Genomic DNA, 16,920 nt, shown 5'->3' on the forward strand with positions numbered 1-16,920 from the left:
GCTGCAGTGCCTGTCTCCAGTGTCAGAGCCAGTGGGCTGAGCACCCAGGTGTCAGCCTCTGTGCTTTGCCTCCCTAGCTGTTGTAGGCTGGGCCTCCCTCTGGCTGGCTTGACACTAGCGCAGTGACTGCCGGTTTGCGAGCAGATGCCAGCAGGCCAGGAGGAAGGTGCAGCAGGCTGTGTGTCACAGTGTGGGGCCTCGGAGCTGAGTAGCTAGCCAGGGGGATGGCACGCCTGAAGGTCCTCAAAGTTCCCAACCTGATGGGCAGAGTGCGCCCAGACCACCTTGTCCATCTATCCCTTCTCCTGCACAGCAAGCACCATGAAAACCCCACCCCTTCGGCAGCCCTCTCGCTGCTAGGAAGCCTCTCAGACTGCCTGCCTTTCCTTTGTCCCAGAGAGGCTGGATGTGGATCCCCATCCTCCACAAATGGCCAGAATCTCAGTCTCTCAAGCATTTTGCCTGTCCCAGCTCCCAAACCCCACCAACCTCCAGAGCACCACACAATGTAGGTCTGTGGTTCAAAGCAGACCTCCAGGGCTGGGTGTTCAGCAGTCCTAGGCTTCCACCCACTCCCCGCTCCATTTCTGTTCCCCCCGCTGGTGAGCTGGGATTGGGGAAGGGCCTGGGTCCCGCCGGATCAAGGCTTTGCTGCGTTACTCTGTTTCATGAGGTCTGCTCTGTTCTCCAGGTGTATGCAGTCAGGTGCAGCCTTCTTTCCTGTTGCTATTTTAGGATTAGTTGTATTAACTGTATTTTCTTACTATATGTGATTTTGGCAGGAGTCTTACCTCTCATGCTGCCATCTTGAATCGATCTGTCATAGCATTTTAATATTAACCTGCATATTTACAATTTCAGTGCTCTTTGTTTCTTCCTGTGGATTTGAATTGTTTTCTATTGTCATTTCCTTTTACTTGAAGGGCATTAGTATTTCTTGTAAGACAGGTCTGCCAGCAGGAAATTCTCTCAGTCTTAGTTCATGGATGAATATCTTTGTTTTACTTCCATTTTTGTAGAGTGATTTTACTGGATATAGAATTCTTGGTTGACCTTTCATTCAATGTTTTAAATATGTCATTCCACTGCCTTCTGGCCTCCATTGATTAATAGAAATAATTCATTGTTAATTGTATATGTACTCTATTCCTCAAGTTTTTCCCTTGCTGCTTTCAAAATTTTCTCTTTTTGGTTTGGTTTTCAAGAGTGTGGCTATGATGTGTCTAGGTGTGGACTTTTGTAGAGTTCTTTAAACTTATAGGATGTATTGATTGTTTTTCATCAAATTTGAGGTTGTTTTGCTCCCCACCCTTTCTATTTATCCTCTCCTTTGAGACTTCCATTACATGAATTTTGGTACATTTGCTATTTTCTCACAGGTCACTGAGATGCTCTTCATGTTTTGTCAAATCATTATTCATTTTTTTTCCAGATAGGATATTTTCTACTGATTTGTTTTCACACTCAGTAATTCTTCTGCTCTCTTGTCTCTGCTATTGAGCCCCTGTACTGAATTTTTCATTTCAGTTATTGCATTATCCAGCTCCACAATTTCCATTTGGGTCCTGTCTCTTGTTGAGAATCTCTTTTTATTGATTAACTGCTGTCACATTTTACTTTATTATTTAAGCATGATTTCCTTTTGTTCTTTGAACATATCTATAATTGCTGCTATGAAATATTTGTCTGCTAAACCCAAAATCTAGAGTTGCACAGAGGCAGTTTCTATCAACCACTCCCTCAACCCCCCAATATAGGTCATACTTTCATGTTTCTCTGAATGTTTCATAATTTTTTATTGAAAAATGAAAATTTTAGATCATATATTGAAGTAACTTTGGATTCTGACTTCTTCCTCCAGAAGGTCCTTGTTATTGCTATTTTGGGTGTTTATTTATTGTTTAGTAACTTGACTAGGCTTCATCTGTGAAATTTCTCTCCCTTGAAGTGTGGCTACTGATGGGTCTGCCCTTTGCTAAAAAATTAATATTCTTTTTTATTTTATTTGTTATTTTAAAGCTTTGCTTCCTAAGTATTGCCCAAGTTCTGAACAGCTTTGATACCTGCTTAGACAGATTATTTTCAAACACTTCAAGTCAGTAAAACTTCCATCCTCTTTTTTTTTATCTGTGTGTGAGTAGGGGAGCACATTCAATGTTCAGGCTATTTTTAAGTGCCTGGGTTTTAATTTCAATGGACTATTTCATATTTCTTCTGAGCATGTGCATACATCAGGGTTGGCCAGGAGTATGTGGCAAAAGTGGACCATCTCTTGTATCTATTGTGCACATACGGAGACTCAAGTTAGGCAAATGTTTATTCTAGTATGACTGCAGGCTCATTCTAATAGAATAGCCTCTCTCAGAGATTGTCACTTCTATTAGTAATGCTGTGTTGGGAAGTGGTGTCACTTACCACTCCAGGTCTAGTGAGCCCCCTTTGATTGTAATAGAAAAGCTGCTGGTCATTCTAGCCTATGCCATTGTGGCTGAACCTCCATGTCAGATGAACTGGTAGGAGGAGAAGGGAGAAGCTCTAGACCAGAATGCCTTACATACCCATTGTTGTTGCCCAGATTTCAGCAATTTAAAAATTATAAAAACTTCTCAAATTGTTGAATGCCTTTTGTCAATTTTTAGAGTGTAATGATTGCTCTGTCATTTTCATCCAATTTTAAAGTTGCTTTTTGAGGAGAGGAGAGGATCTGCCATTCTCACTCAGACATAGAGGTCACTGAAATTAGTTTTGATTGCCTGGTTAAGGCGTTGTATTTAACCAATGTGTTTCTTTACTGTGCAATTGCCATTTTTTCTTTTGCAATTAAGTAATTTGTGCAGAGATACTTTGAGAATATATAAAGTTCTATTCCTTATCAAATCCCTCCTCCTATATTGAACATTCATTGATATTTCCTAACTAACACAATTTTACTGTCATGGTAGCAAAACGGTGACTTTTTACTTGGCATTGTACTGTGAGGAAAGTTTCCTCTCTCTCCTTCTCTGTCCATCCATATATCCATCTATTGTTAGTATATACATCATATCTGTTATCAGTATGGAGACATACATTCTTATTTTATTCATTATGGTTATAGTTAATTATTCTGCTTTTTATTTTGATGTTAAAATTGTTCCTGATTTGATCAGTGGGAACTTCTCTAAGTTGGCCCTTATGTCTTTTTTATATGTCTCCATCTTTTTTTTTGTTTAAGCACTTCCTTATTTCTGGCACAAGATGTTCTAAGCCCATCTACCTTACTGCCCCAGTTCTTTCCTGTGTATAGTTTTCTATTATGTGTTTCTTCCAGGGATTTGTAGAAGTTTTTACTTATTGTGGACATTAATTTTTGCTAATGTTTTCTCAAATCTGTTCTTTTACTTTTCCTTTAGATTTTGGTATCTTTTGTCATGCAGAAGTTTTACATTTTTGATGTCACTTTATTTGACAGGATCTTTCCCATACTAATTTTATGGATATATATTTAATTACTTTATTCTAATAACTTTGTAAAACTTTCCCCCTTTTACCCTTGTCTTTGATTTTCTGAAAAAAAGTTTAAATGAATACTGTGCATGAATATTTTGTCTTTATTTTTTCAAATGGATAGCCAATTGTCTCTACTCCATTGTTGGCTAGTGAAATATTTCTCTGTTCATTTTGAATTGCAATCTTATTTTATATAAAATTTTCCCTATATTTGTTGGTTTATTTCTGTACTCCTTAATATGTTCATTTGTCTGTAATATATTTTTTCCTAATTACCAACTGTTTTTATTATTAGCCTTTTGATGTCTGGTAGGGCAAGTTTGCTCATTAGTCTTCTGTTTCAAAATTTTCTTGGCAATTCTGCATACTTTCTTCCAGATGAATTTCTTCCAGTCAGTTTACTAACTTCCTTGGAGTGGGATTGCATTGAGTTATAGGTTTATTTGAGGGTACTGACATTCTTATAATCTCAGATCTTCCTGTCTAAAAGCAGTACATCCAATGACTTATTCAGTTTTTAAAAAAACCTAAAAGGATTAAAGCTTTGTCCATATAAGTCTTGTGAATTTCTTTTTGGATTCATTCTTATGTATGAGTTTTATTGCCCTTATGAATAGGAGATTTTCTTTTCCTTTGCATTTTCTAATCACTGCAGGTGTAAAGGACAGTCCCTTGCATTCCCTTCCCATCCTTTCCCTTATCTAAGGCTAAGATGCTGAGTTTTATAATTGCACTCTGTGGTTATGTGGAGTGGGGGTGCTGTTCAGGGTATGTGTCACTCTTTAGTCTTTGGCTATAGGAGCTCCCTGTTCTTACTGGGGTTCTCCAGACCCTCTGTGCTGCCCACCCTCTTTGATCTTTTTCACTGACCCCTCCTGGGCCAGATGTCACTGCCTGGTACTAGCAGGTAAGGGATGATGGAGAAGATGACCCATCTGGCTGCCCTTCCTGTGGTCTCCCTGACCAGATACCCACCCAGCTAATTGCCTCAATGCCTCTCTGCCAAGAACTGGGGAGGTCTGAGGTTTTACCTGACTTGTAAGTTCACAGTTAAGCCTGCTGTATGTAGCCTATGGGCACCAGCAGAAGACCAAGGACTTCTGGATCAGAGACAAATGACTTTATCACTCAGGGCTCAGCAAACACCATTAGCTTTGTTGTCATGTCAGTCCCCCTTGCTTTCCCTGCCAGGGCCAATGGGGGTGACATAGCTGGTTCAGCTGGACGCTGCCTGTGCAGTGAGTTGGTGTCACAGCTAAAGGATCCTGTGCTTAGGAAATTCCAGGGGTTTACACCACAAGCAATTATTTTTTCTTTGCCCTTGAGGAAGACATTTTTGCTGTACTGGACAGCAATCAAACATGCTCTCTACTCCTGGAGGGAGACACTGTCTTCTAAGGCTATTCTCTATAGAAACATGCTTGAAATGGTAGCTTGAAACAAAAGCTGTCATTGCCTGTGTTTATAACATGTACAGAAATGTGGGGGACCCATGGAGAACTCTCTTCCAACACTCTCCTGCTCTTAGGAGCTACAACCCCTGAGGTTTGAGTAAACTTGGGATCCTGACAGCTTTTATGCACCAGGCCCTTTTGAGCTTGAGTTTTGGCTGTAATTTTCTCTTTCAAGTCAAATCCTCTCTTTCATTCACCTTTCAGATATTCCTGGAATTTTTGGTTTATAAAGAGTACTTTGCCCATTTTTTCCAGTGCCTTCAAAGTGGGGAACAGTGACTCTGGAAGCCAGAGGAAGTGACAATAAGAATTATTGTGGGGCCCCAGGAGAGGGAGATCTGAGACATCCCTCCTGTTCCAATTGTTCAGCTAGCCATGTTGACTGTTGCTTCATAGACTCTCTTAAACCCATCCACTTGTCTAGTGCCATTAATTTATTGAGATTCGTGATCTTTAACTAGGGTTCTTTCACTGGAATGTTAGTTAGCTCCATCAAGACAGCAATCTGTGTCAATTTTGTTCACTGTTTCCTCACTGCCTAGACTAGTGCCTGGAGATTTATTTATTGAGTATATATTTTTTATTTTTTAATAACAGATTTGTTGAGATATAATTCACATGCCATAAAGTTCTCCTTCTTAGAGTCTACAACTCAGTGGTTTTCAGCATATTCACAGCGGAGCACATCTATTACCGCTATCTAATTCCAGAACATTTTTATACCCGCCCTGTGTTCCCTCTCCTACCCCACCCCAAAGAAACCCATCTCTGTTGGCACCCTCCACATTCCCTTCTCTCCTAGCCCTTGGCAACCTCTAATCTACTTTCTGTTTCTATGGATTTGCCTATTCTGGACATAAATAAAAGTGGGATCATAGAATATGTGGTCTTTTATGGCTTGCTTCTTTCACTTAGCATAGTGTTTTCAACATTCATCCATGTTGTAGCACATAGCAGTATTTCATTCTTTTTATGGCTGAATAGTATTTTGTTTGCTATTCATCAGCTGATGCATATTTGGATTGTTTCCAGTTTTTGACTATTATGAATAGTGCTGCTGTGAACATTTCTGTGTACATTTTTGTATGGAAATATGTTTCCAGTTCTTTTGGGTGGAATGGAGTAGAATTACTAGATTATATGGTAACTCTCTTTAACTTTGTCTTGCCAAACTGTTTTTCAAAGTGGCTGCAGCATTTAACATTCCCACCGGCAGTGCATGAGGGTTTCAATTACTCCACATCCTCACCAACACTTGTTATTGTCCCATCTTTTTGATTATAGCCATCTGAGGGTGTGAAATGGAATCTAACTGTGGTTTTGATTTGCATGTCCTTAATGATGAATGATATTCAATACTTTTCATATGCTTCTTGGTCATTTGTGTGTCTTCTTTAAAGAACTGTCTAAATCCTTTTCCCAGTTTTTAATTGGATTATTTGTCTTTTTGTTGCTGAGTTGTAAGAGTTCTTTTTATATTCTTAAGGAAGTCTCTTATCAGACATGTGATTTGCAAGTATTTTCTTCCATTCTGTGAAATGTGATGAAATTCTGTGCTTCGTATCCTGTGAAGCACTAATTTTTAAATTTTGGTGAAGTTCAGTTTCTCTGTTTTGTTCTTCTGTTGCTTGTATTTCTTTGCTGTCATATCCAAATTAAATAAATATTTGAAAAGTTTCTCTTTATGTTTAAAAATGTATAAAATGTTAGAAAACATTTTGAAAACATGATTTGAAACACTTCAGTTATCCAAGAACTTTATTTTTAACTAGAACATTTTCCAATTGTTTTGGGATAAATTTGACATATAACATTACCCAAATTTAAGATGTACAGTGTGTTACTTTGAAACATTTATATATAATAACACAGTTGCTGTTGTAATGCTATTTATCACACTGCATACTTATAGTACAATATTATTGTCTCGAGTAGTTTCTTAGCTATTCTTCCCTACTCCCACCTCCACGTTGTCTTTTCCATTATAACCAAAGTGAGCATACTAAAAAGAAAATTTATCAGTTGCTTCCTATTTTAAATCCTGAATTGACCTTCAGTGGCTTCCTATTGCTTTCAGTAGAAGTCCAAATACTGTTTCATGGCTGGGAGGCTCTCAGTGATGTGGACTTATCTGTTGTACATACCAGTGCCCGGCGTCTAGTCCTTGTTAGATCAGTGATTGTTGTTCGTTTTCTCTCTTTCTCGTTTCCTTTCTCATAGTCTGTGGCTTTCTATATGTGAAAGAGAGTAACATTGTGGAGAGGTGATTACACAGGACCTCGACAGCATGAAAAAATGTCTCCAAAATGGGCTTTGTGTAATAGAAATAATATGCAGTCCTGGAAATCCCAAGTGTATGCTAATAAGGAATGAGTTTATTTAAAAGGCTAAAGCTGCCTTAGATGGCCGTCCGAATGACTCCTTATCAACTCGAATGCCTTTTCCTGTGCAGTATGCAGTTACTTTTGGGGTGAACACTTCTGAACTCCCTGGGAGAGCCGAGGGCTTCTCTGATTTCAGCGTAATTCAATTTAAGCAACGCTGTCATAGCATCTGCAGCCTGAAGCTGTTTCCCACCCAGATACCACAGTTCGGGGTAGACATGGAGGAGACAGGGAGAGGGATCATAGAGCATACATCCCTAGTCTTTCTTCTTAGGAGGTGGCGAATGGGAGGAAGGAATTACGAGCACCTATATGCCCATAAGGTGCTAGCTGCTTTCTGTATATTGCAGCATTTAATCCTCACAACAGTCTAGTGAGGTAGATATTATACCCATTTATACAGCAGCTCTTTTGGTACCCAGATTCTGCTCACTTTGCCCCCTAGTTGCTCCATCTGAGAGCAGGAGGACTTTAGAAATGCTCCCATCTTCGCCTCACATGCCCCTGCCCTGAGGCACTGTCGTGAATGTGGACTTGCTAATATGGGGAAAGTTTGGCCGGGTTGGGGGTGCCCTTCTGGAGCTGATGTCTAGCGCCTCTCTGCACCCTCCTGGAATATTTCTCCTCTAGCCCTTGCTTCCTATCCCTGCTGGCCGGCCTTGCGGCCCACAGTGTCTGCCTGCCGTCTGGCTTCCCTGGAGCTCTGGGGCCCTGTGCTGGGCTGGCAGGGCAGTAGAAGGAGGGTCTCTGCCACTGTTTCCTCAGCACTGAATCCGTGGTCCTGGTGTGTCTGCTGTGTGTGGGGTGCTGGGTCCGTGCTGGGATGTGTGGTGAAAGCACAGCTCCTGCTGTCAGGGAGCTGACTTCCTCTGTGGGACACCACTAACCAACAAGGGAACAAATAGCATTACACATTTTGATGGGAGTTAGGAATGAAATGACTTAGGGAACTATGCTTTAGATTAAGTGGTTGGGGACAGATCTTGTAGCCGAGGTGAGGTGCATGCACAGGGCACAGTGGGGGTACCTTGGGTAGGAGTGGTACAAAGGTCCTGAAGACACAAAGAGCTCGGTGTGTTTGGGAACTATGAGGAAATTTGCGTGGGATATGGGATAGAGAGAGGATAGGAGGTGAGTGGGCAGAGGAGGGCAGGCTACAGGTCCTGGGCAGGCCTTCCTGCTCCATATTCCCCTGCTTCTGGCTTTCCCTTCCTTCCTGTGTCTTACGCCCTCCTGTCCCCCGCCCCAACTCTCCCAGCTGCATGAATTCCTCCCTCCTCACTGCTGGTGGACAGGCCTCTCCACAGCCCCATCTTAGGGAATTTCAGGTCCTGCAGCTACTGATCCTGGCTTGGCCAAAGCGTGACAACCTGCTTTCCATTCAGCTTGGTTGAGGCAAGGTTTGTGTTTCCCTTTTTTAGGAAGTGTGTGTCATTAAACTAGGGAGAATGGCAGATAAATTACTTTACCAATATCCACAAAAAAATTACAAAACTTTGGCAACAGGAGTGTTTTCAGAATGTAGATTCTTTTATATAGTTATAATTTGGCAAACATCTACTGAAGCCCTGTAGCTGGGCTGGTGGCTCAGAATCAGGGATGAATCCCAGGAGGTTCCTGCCCTTGGAAACCTCTGGGCTGGTGGGGAAGACTGAGGAGAAGGGTCAGCCTGTGGTCAGGCTTTCTTAGGGGTTGGATTGTGGGGAAGCCCTGCTGGGGTGGGTGTTGAGGGAGGTCTTCCTGTCCTGTTTGACACGACCCATGCCCTGGTGTCCCTGGCCTGCAGTGGAGGTACTGGTCAGACTGATGTGAAAAGGCTGACACTGTGGGTAATAGAAGCCTCATTTGAGTCTTGGTCAGCCAGACTGTGCCAGCTGTAAGTTTACCCTCTCAGTTATTCTGGGCTGGTGGGACTCCCTTGTGTGGCTAGCAAAGAGGGAACCATCTATTGTTCCCTTCCGTTGAAAACAATAGGCTCCCCCTATTGTTGGAGGCTGAAGGGATGACCAAAGACTTGCTGGCTGGATCCTAAGCCATCTGAATCCTCAGGCCGCACCTTCTTTGTTAGAATCTGCTTGGTCAGAGTAGAGGAAGGGACAGTAGTGTCCTTAGCCTGAGGGACATGACCTGGGCCCACAGAGCCCTAGGGATTGCCCTGAGCTCTGGAGCAAGCTCCAAAATGAGGTGGGTCTCTAGGTGGGTGGCAGGTGGAAATCTGGTTTACCTGGGGCCCTGGAGAAAGGGGATAGGAACTTGCGCCGAAATGTTAGAATTGCCACCCTCCGTCATGGCGGAGACAGCAGCCATCTGTCCCCATTGTCCAGGAAGGCTCCTACTAACCATAGTTCTCTGCATTTGCAGAGAGAAATGTGTTGAGTTTGAATCCTAGATCTGCCACCTGGCTGTGCAGCCTGTTAAGTCTCTTTCTGGGCCCCACTTTTCACACCCAGAGTACGAGGAGATGGATCTAGACATGATCACTGAACAGTATTTCATTCTACAGAGCTCGGCTCACAGCCCATCTTCCACCTCCAGCCTTTCCCCTCTTCTACCCTTCCCCTCTGCTCTTATGTTCCCACCCGCTCCAAAAGGCCCAGTTCTCCTCTTCTTCTACCCTCAGGGGGTAGTGTGGTCTGTTGGTCTGAAACAGCATCTCCTGGACAAGCACACTTTCCTGGCTGGTCCTGATCCCGTCTTACGGCATGACTTTGATGCGTCTGTGCAGAGACTCCATTCCCTGGGGTGAGGTGGTACTCCTTCCTGTTTGGAGCCCGGCCTCCAGCCATGCTTTTCTCTCTCCTCTTCTCTAGTTTCTTTTCATGTTTGGTGGTGTCTAGATTGTGGGTTCTGGAGCTGGACAGACTCACATTCTGATCTGTGCTCTGTGTCTTGTTGGCTTTATGATCTCTTCGGTTGAAAAGATTTTCTTTCTTTATCCAGTTACCTTGGCATCTTTGTCAAAACTCAGTAGACCATATGTACATGTGCATCTATCTCTAGATTTCCAATTATGTTCTGTTGTCCTATTTGTCTATATGCTAACGCCATTCTCCTCTCATAACACTGATTCTCCCATGCTGGTCTCCATCAGGCCAAACTTTATGTCTTCCTTTATGCTGTGAACCCACAGCATGGGGGTCCATAAGTCAGAAGGGACACAGACCAAGTCAGAGTCATCCTGGTATGGGGCCTGGAGGTAGGCAGGTAAATATTTCTTGGATGGTCTGAGTGACATTTGAACCCAGTTCCTGTGTCCTGAAGGCTGGCCTCACACTTGTTGAGGTTTAAATAGCCTTCTGGGCTGCCTTCCTTGACCATTGTGGCCCCCTGATCCCAGCACTACCTGGCCCTCTGTGTTTCTAAGCCCAGGCTTTTTGCAGTTTCTGCTGCCTAAGCTTGTGTGTGGCTGTCAAGAGCTCTCTGGCCCCAGCCGTGCCTTACGGCCTTTCCAAGTCTTGCTCACTTGCTTTTGAACTCGTTCTCTAAAGCCAGACTCTTCATGGCCATCGTCATCTTTTCACTAACCAGCTTATAGATTGGCCACTCTTGGGCCAGTGCCCATCCTGACCTGATCAGTTGGGACTGGGCTGGTGGTGTCATGTGGCCCAGGCAGCAGAGGGTCTGTGCTGGCAGAGTCCTACAGAGGGAGCTGGGGGCAGGCAGGCTCAGCAATCTGCACCTCTAACCCACTGACGGCCTCAGCACACGGACTCAGGGCTGTTCACCTGACTGTCTCCCTCACCAGCCGAGCTTTGGGTTAGTGGGGCCTGTATCCCATTTACATCTGGACCTTCAGTGCTTAGCACACTGTCTGGTCCACAGTGGCAGTCAGATGCCAGAGAACCAAGGCAGTGGTATTGATTCCCTGCGGGGTGGGCTGCAGGCTCTCCGGCTGGCTCCCTGAAGACCCAGGTTGCTGTGTGGAGAAGCCCGCTTTTGATTGTGTCCACCTGACAGTAAACAGTCAGAGGCCAAGCTCTGATCTGCAGGAAGGTTTTATAAGTGGTAGCCATTGTTCAGGAAGATTTCATTGCCTGTACCTTGCCCAGTTGCCAACCTGCACAGCATTCATTTCAGCTCCCAGTCCCTCCCCGTCAAGAGAGGATGAGGGGTGGAGGTGCCTGCAGGGCTTGCCCCAGCCCAGGCTCACCATCACAGCCTGCGCTATGCCAGCCAGCTGCTCCTTCAGACACTGCCCCTTTCCGCCGGAACGTGTGTCCCTGGGGCTCCTAATTTTTGCCGCCACCTGCTGGGAGAAGAGGGGTGTGTTTGTCCTGCAACTGACTGGGCTGCTTCCAGCTGACGTGCTCTCTCCTGCCTCATCACCCCTCGCCGGCGCCCTCTCTGCTCCACTGTTGCCACCCTAGTCCCCCTTTCCTCACCTGATCCTTAAGCTGTGACAGGCACCCTCCTGACCTTGCACAGTCTAGCTTTCCACACCTCCCAAATGCCCCCATGAAAATCAGCATTTTAGGTATGTTTATCCCCTTCCCTCCTACTGGCACCCCCACCCCAGCTTGGAATCCTGGCACATGGGAAGTTTCCTGGGAGACCTCCCCAGCACTGGCAGCTGCGCCTAGGCAGTCCTCTCATGAGAGAATCCCTCCGAGGTGGACCTGGGTGGACCTGGCCATTTCATCCTCAGACCCAGAGGAAGAGGGTCTGAAAATGGTGGTCCTCTTGGGAATGAGGGCTTATTCATCCCCCTAGATTTGGGTGGAGATGGATGGCATGGTGCAGTGGAAAGGGTCAGAACATGGGCTTGAATCATGGGCTCTGGGTGATGGAAGCACATTTCTCCTGGACCCTCAGTTTCTTCATGTAAGGTTTTCCATCCTGAGGACATGGAGATATTTTAAGTCCTGCAAGTCTCTGTCCCGAGGTGGATTGCCGTATTCTGTCTGGGCTCAGACATCAGTGCATAAGGCTGGGGAAAGGTGGGGAGGGGACCTGGGGTGAAGAAGGGCTCTTTTCTGAGTTCCTTCAACCAGACTGCATACTGTCCTCACGGTGGGCATGGCTCCTGTGAGAGTCCTGCCTGGAAGGTGCAGGAGTGGCTGGATCCTGGGCAGATCAGCAGGTGCTCTGGGAGCACCCACTGTGGGCCTGGCCCCTGCTGGGATCAGACTGTAAGAGCTCTGGGTGAAATATGGAAACAAAAGGGGATCCTAGTGATGCAAATCAGACAAATATGCAAAAGTATGTATCATCAACGTGCACCTATTGACCACTTTCTGTGTGTAGCCAGGAAAGTGTAAGCTACAGAAACAGGCACATATGAAAAGCTATGAACTGTATTAGGAAATGGGGATAGGGGCTCAGAAGGATCCAAAGCCTGGGTGGGGGTGAGGATGGAAGGGGAGGGGATAAGCAAATGGCATTCCTGAGAAGCTGATTTCCATGGGGGCATTGGGGAAGGGTGGAAAGCTAGAATGTGCAAGGTCAGGAGGGTGCTTGCCATGACCTAAGGATCAGGTGAGGAAAGGGGCACTAGGCTGCCAGCAGTGGGAAGGGAAGGTCAGAGGGGGGCATGGAATCTGAGAATAGAATAACTTTTATGGTTGCTTGAACAGAGAGGAGCAAGGGTGAGGACAGCCTGAAAGAAGATTCCCACATGTGTCTGGGTGTGGGGAGAGGTGCAGAGCCACAGGAGCAGGTGGGCTGGCCCTTAAGTGACACAGTGGAACAGGAAGTAGTGAGAGTGCTTGCGCATTGGCCAGAGAGTATCTGGTTTGCATTGCTGCCACTCAGGACCTGAATAAATGAACACAGAGTCCCCCAGGATGGGGCAGTGTGGTAGAGTGGGACCCCCAGGGCTTTGGCCCAGCCTCACCACACCACTTAGCCGTCACTCTTAGCTGTGTGACCTCAGGAGCAGTCCCTAAACTTTCTAAGCCTGACTCTAACATATCAGCTCCTTCCCCTTGGCCTTGAAGTGGTGATTACAGCTGTGGCTGTCCAGTTTACCAAAAGAGGGCAGATGGAAAGGAGCGGCAGATGAATGGATAGAGAAATTATGGTATATAAACAATGGAATATTACTCAGCCTAAGGAAAGGAGATCTTGCCATTCGCAGCAAGATGGATGAAATTGGAGCAATTATGCTCAGCAAAATAAGCCCAACCTGGAAAGACAGATACTGCATGATGTCATTTATATGTGGAATTTAAGAAAAGTCAAAATCGCAGAAGCAGAGAGGAACAGTGGTTGCCTGGGGTTGTGGGGAGGAGGAAATGGGAGGTGCTGGTCACAGGGTACAAATTTGCAGTTAGATGGGATGAATAAGTGTAGAGATCTAATGTACAGCATGAAGACTATAGTTAATGATACAGTATTAAATACTGGAAATTTGCTAAGGGAGTAGATTTCAGGGGCTCTAACCACACACATACATACACACACACACACACACAGATGACTGTGAAATGATGTTAATTCGACTGACTCTAATCATTTCACTGTGTATATGTATATCAAATCATCATGTTGTATACCTTAAATATATACAATTTTTATTTAAAAAGTAAAAGAAAGGAACCATGGCCAGACTGAGCCGAATTGGGCAGTCCCATTTCCTAGGCTGGATAACTGAGTCCCGGAAAGGCTTTGCTACCCTGCTGCCGAGTCCCTGCTTGTGGATCCTCATGTGTAGCTGCTGCCAGAGCCTGGTGGCCTTGTGGCGGCCACTCCCATCTCCTATCAGCTATTGACATACAAATGCCCTGGTAAGGAAAATATTTTCATTCTTTTATTACAGCATTCTCAGGCTACTTAATCATATTTTCTTTGTCTTTAAAAACAAGCTTCTGTGTGGTTTGCTGTTTTCTTGCTGCTCTTCTAAAGACATTCTAGAACTGAGCCTCACTCTTTAGTATTTAATGCCTTTTCATTGTGTCACTGCACTCTGGCTACTTTAAGGGGGCCTGGGGTGGGCATGTGCTGAGCCCCTCTAAGTGCCTCATGCCACACTCGACTTTACACCCAAAAATCTCTTACCAACCTCACTTCTACTGTGGGAGAAAAGTGTCACCTTATTTTGCAAAAAAACCCCCCTGATGTTTGGAGAGGTTAAGTATCCTGCCCAAGGTCACACAGCCCTTAAGTGTAAAGCCAGAGCTTGAAATGGGATTCAAGCCAATTTGATTTCCAATTCAGGGACTATTCTGTTAATAAATCTGCTCTGCTCGTAACCTGGCTGTTTCTGGCACCAGCCTGTTGTGCTGACCTAAAGCAAGTCCCTGAAGTCTCTGTGCCCTCGTCACATCCTCTGGGTGTGACAGCCCACCGTGAAAATGCGAATGAGAATAACAGTGTTTGTTGACTGACTGTATAGCTGTTCATCAGTTCTCTGGGCAGATGTTTATTGAGTGCCTACTATGTGCCTACTGCAGCTGTAGTCTCCCCAACCTGATTATGAGCACCACTTGGTTATGAGCACCCTCTGCCCACAGTGTCCTCACTGACTTGACACACAGAATGGCTCAACAAAGATTTACCAGATGTTAGATCTTGATCCCATGTGCTGGAGTCAAACTGTGATGGAAGGAAGATTCCATGGAGGTGCATGCTAGAAGGCCGGGGGTTGCGTGGGTGGGGGAAGGGGAGATTCTTCATAAGGAGGAGGAGGGGAGACACATCCTGCAGGAAGCCTTGCTGCGTGCTAGTTGCATATGGGCTGTTTAAGCCTCCCATCAGTCCTTTGAGGTAGGCACTGTTACTGGCCCCATTTACAGATGAGAAAACAGAGCTGAGGTGACTTAAAAGCAAAGAGCAAGCAGGTGTGGAGTGAGCATTTAAATACAGTTCTGTACACTGTCAGAGCCTGGGCTTTCTCCACATCTCCTGCGGCCTCTCACTTGTTCTCTCTCAATGCCTGAGAAATGAGGGGTGGCTCCTCCCTGAGGGACTCAGGGAGCTTGGCTTCAGGTCCATGGCCACATCCATGAGGGGTGGGAGGAGGTCAAACCACAAGCTCACAGGTGTGAGGGAATACACCAGGGGGTGCTTAAACCCTCCAGATCTCTTGAGCCCCTTCTTTAGCCTGGTTCTGTGCAGTTGAGTCTATCCAATCCCCAGGGGACTTAGGATATCATCAGCCAGAAAGAAACACAATTTTCAGAGCTATGTGGAGGAATTCAGGCCTGGGAACCAGCCCCAGAGTAGCACTCCCTCACTCTGTGGCCTAAAGCATAGCCCCTCGCTGTCTGGCCTCAGCTTCCCCAGCAGTAAACATGGCCTAGTCCCTGGGTTGGCCTCACTGGGCTCCAGCTTCTTCTCTGAGCATCCTGCCTGCTGTCTCTGATCCTGACAGCCCACTGGGAGCCCCAGCCTGGCCTTTCTCCCCATTCCCTGTTAAACAGTCCTGTCTGGAGATAGGGGCAGGACAGAGTGACCCTATCCTGCTGCTGCCCAGCCCACCAGAGACCCCTCCACATGGCTGGTGGGGCTGAGGGTAGGCAAGTGTTCTGTGGTGGGAGTGGAGGGCAAAGGGCTATTATCTGCTGCCCAGAGTCCCCTGTGGCTGCCTCCCTGCTCTGACCAGTGGAGGCCCCAGGCCTTGCCCTCTACTTTAGGGTCTCCCCATGTTCCAGGTCCTTCGGTTTTGACATGGCTGATGGTCAGTGCTGCCCACTGTTCCAAATTGGGAAGAACATTTGGTGGAAAGTGTGTGAACTCTGTACTATCTTCGGCCCTGCCTCTTTATTTTCAAGGTCCTTTGGTTGTGAAGCCAGGCCTGGGGCCTTGACTGGCAAGATTAGAGTGGGAGGTGGTGGCTCCCTCTGGTTCTCTGTGGTGAAAGCCAAGCACGCTTTCCTTAGGAGCTGTGCGGTAGCCTGTGCTCACTGATGTGAAAATCCCCACATGGAGGAGTCCGGATGGGGTCTGCTGTGGAAGTAGCCCTGGCTGAGAAAGGGTTGGGAGGCAGCAAGCTGGTGTTTGAATCCATTTCTGTCTCTGAATAAGCTGTGTGTCCTTTGGCAGGTTACTTGGCCCCTCTGGCCCCAGGTGCCTTCTCTGTAAAATGGGACAACATTGCTTACCTCTTGGTTTGCTATGAAGGTTAAATGTGCTAATACGTATAAAATACGTAACACAGGGCCTGTCCTGGGCAGTGTGATGGCAGGATGAAGTGGATCTTCTGTGCATGATTGTCCTTAGTGTGCTGCCCAGCCTCTTGGCACTCTCCCACTCACTCTCCCAGCACCCAGATCCTCTCCTCCTCCTAGAGCCTCATCAGAGCTTGTCTACTTCCATCCCCCAGATCCACAATCCTCTTTCTTCCTTATGTTATTGTCCTCCTCCAAGCCCTTCTCTGAACTGGCTATCACTCTAGAAACCAACTGGCCAAACACACTCCCTCCAGTATGTGGGTAACATAGTATCCTATAGTTCAACTCTCCCAGGGGCATTTGAATTTTAAGACTCTTTTTTTAATATGTTTAATTTTTTATTATTAAACTATTCTTATTTTCTTGCGAGGCTTTTGCTTCACTGTATAAAAATGGTACCAGCAAATACAGTATATTGCAAAATTGAGATAGTATTGTTCTTCATCTGGCAGTATACAACAAAAACTTTCTCCACAGCCAGGT

The 16,920-nt window shown here is 45.7% G+C and overlaps 1 long non-coding RNA gene across 1 annotated transcript in view; it reads left to right on the forward strand.

Annotated features, from left to right (window-relative positions):
* Positions 1 to 16,920, forward strand: part of LOC140848224 (uncharacterized) — a 91,011-nt gene that overhangs the window by 33,662 nt on the left and 40,429 nt on the right. The gene's annotated exons all lie outside the window — the stretch shown is intronic.

The sequence above is a fragment of the Manis javanica genome, chromosome 3 (assembly GCF_040802235.1).
Source record: "Manis javanica isolate MJ-LG chromosome 3, MJ_LKY, whole genome shotgun sequence".
Lineage (NCBI taxonomy): Eukaryota > Metazoa > Chordata > Mammalia > Pholidota > Manidae > Manis > Manis javanica.